Source organism: Chanos chanos, chromosome 9 (genome assembly GCF_902362185.1).
Source record: "Chanos chanos chromosome 9, fChaCha1.1, whole genome shotgun sequence".
Classification (NCBI taxonomy): Eukaryota; Metazoa; Chordata; class Actinopteri; order Gonorynchiformes; family Chanidae; genus Chanos; species Chanos chanos.
In genome coordinates, this window is record NC_044503.1 from 25741984 (window position 1) to 25744483 (window position 2500).

Sequence of the window (2500 nt, forward strand, 5' to 3'; positions counted from 1 at the left end):
GGTTCTGTAGAAATTCTCAGACAGGGTATGTATGTGTTCATTAAACAAGTAAGAAGTCACCTGACCGGGCAGGATTCAGGCAAGGTTAAGCGTGTGGATTAAGAGACAGATAGAAGTTAGTGGGAGAGACTGCGCTGTGCCACTGTGTGACATGTTCTCTGTGTTACTGTGCTGAAACATATTGCTTTTCCATGCAGTTACTCGTTCATGTATGTACGGAGTTGAATGAGGTTAATGTCAATGGTTAACATGCTGCTGAGATTAGTTATTAGTGTGTGTGCGTGCGCGCCCGTGTGTGTGTGCGCGTGTGTGCGCGTGCGCATGGGGCGTGGATACAGTTTGTATGTATTTAACTAATAAAGTGGCATTGTTTTGGCCTTAGTCTGGGTCAGTTTAAGTCAGTTTAAGACATCTGTCTTCTAACAGAGACCTCTATATGTGTAGCCTTATGTCATTCAGGGAGCTCTTTATTCCTGCTTAACATCCCTCTCTGTCTACTGGCATAAATACATAAAGTATGATTTCCATATGGCTTAGGGAATGTGTGTGTGTGTGTGTGTGTGTGTGTATGAGCTGACATATGTGATATGTATGTTCATTATCCCAGCACACATCTATACATTTGTGTGTGTGTGTGTGTGTGTTTATATGACATTTCTGTTGTGTAGGCGTGTTGAGGTGTGCTTAGCGAGCGTGTGTAATTAGGAGAGAACTGGCGCGGTGTTTCTCCTGGCTGATGATGGCAGAGTTAGGGGTGTGACAGAGGAAGCGTGGGCGACTTGAAGACCTTGAGTACTTCATTATCTCTGGCACCGACCACGCTCGAGAAGAAACGTGACGATCGCAGCCATACTGTAGCGAAACGGCGTTAGCAATGTCATCGCTAACCGACAGGAGCCTCTGCTGTGTGGGTACGATGGAGTCTCGTTTGATCCTCCGAGCCACTTTGCCCCCCAACGAGTTGATTGTAATCCGTGATGACACCATACCCAAACGAATGGCACCGAACGTGTTTCTGTTTAACGTTGATTCGACGCTTTTATGGACGACACCGTTTAACTGTTGTTGAAACAGATGTTAGCGTTTTGTCCAACAGCAAAATAAACCATTTCTCCATCCATTATGCCACAAAGTATTTCTGACCGAGTGAACCGTAGTTCAAGGTCATTCAAGGGCGTTGTTCATTGAGACAAGTTTGGGTCACTGGTTGAGTACATGTTTATCCAGTAAAGTTAAATGGACTTGAAAGCTGTTTGTACCTTGACTGTACCGTTTCAGTTACTCATGCTGCTATAAGTTAATGTTATGACCACTTAAGAAGTCTTCAGATTTGCCCATGCATACCAATGGAGCATTCACACTATGTCAGAGGGGCTCTATAAACATATCTTTAACAGTCACAAATTTGTTTTTAGCATTTCCTTGCACATTCTCAGAACTTTTTGCGAAGAGGGATGAGGGGCAGAGCTTTGAGGTCTTCAAGACAGACTAGCGACCAAGCAGTCGCACGGAAACATGTTGAACTGGCCGATCTCTGAGTGTGAGTGAGTAGTGAGGTAACTCCACAGGACACACATGTCAATTAGAGAAGCTTGTTTTACGCTGCATCTCAGAGCTCAACATGACACTGAGCTGTGTTGTGAGTGTGAGCCAAGCAGCTGAGAGAGAGAGAGAGAGAGAGAGAGAGAGAGAGAGCGAGAGAGAGAGAGAGAGAGAGAGAAAGAGAGAGAGAAATCCTAAAATATACTCAGTGTTTTGCATGCTCACACATTTTAAAGAATGCGGAGCTAGTCGTTCTTTTCCACGAAGCTAAGTTGTGAGTATACGAACATGATGGTCAGACCATAAAGGGGTGTTGATTGGAGGGTGAATGTCTGTATTGTGAGTAAGGAAGAAGAGAGAGAGCGAGAAAGAAAGAAAGAAAAAAAGAACGAAAGAAAGAAAGAAAGTAAGGTAATAGCAAGTAGACGCAGGCTGGTTTTGAAGCCGTACTCTTCTGGTCTGTAACTCGCCCCAGATGAACGCAATCAGGCGGGAGTGGAGAATTGTGTGTTACTATAGTAACCTCGGTGGGCCGCCTGCATCGGACAAAGGCCCCTCCGTCCCGTCCATCTCACAGAGCAGTGTGCACACAAGGGAATCCTGGGGCTTTTGCCCTGCCGCCTATGAAAGAGTCTGCAGGTGCCCAGTCAGAAACAGAGAGACCGAGAGAGTGTTCTAGATTTAAGAAACCGGGGGGGGGGGGGGGGGGGGGTTAGGAAAAGGTAGAGGATGATCCACAAGGTGAGAGAAAAGATAGAGAGAATAGATAAGATAGAATGATTGATGGGCGAATTGAAAGAGAAATTTATAAAAGGAGTTTGACGTGAGCTCCGTCGGCGGCGGCCATGAGCGAACCCGTTTTTTTTTTTTTTTTGTTTAAACGAATTAAGGAATTTGAGTTCTTGTGGCTTTTCAGAGAGTAATCTTAATTCATGCTAATTTTTTTTTCTTTTTTCCC

General features: G+C 44.9%; 1 protein-coding gene across 1 annotated transcript in view; it reads left to right on the forward strand.

Moving 5' to 3' along the window:
- LOC115821511 (neuroendocrine convertase 1-like) overlaps nucleotides 1-2500 on the forward strand; it is a 106269-nt gene that overhangs the window by 61845 nt on the left and 41924 nt on the right. The gene's annotated exons all lie outside the window — the stretch shown is intronic.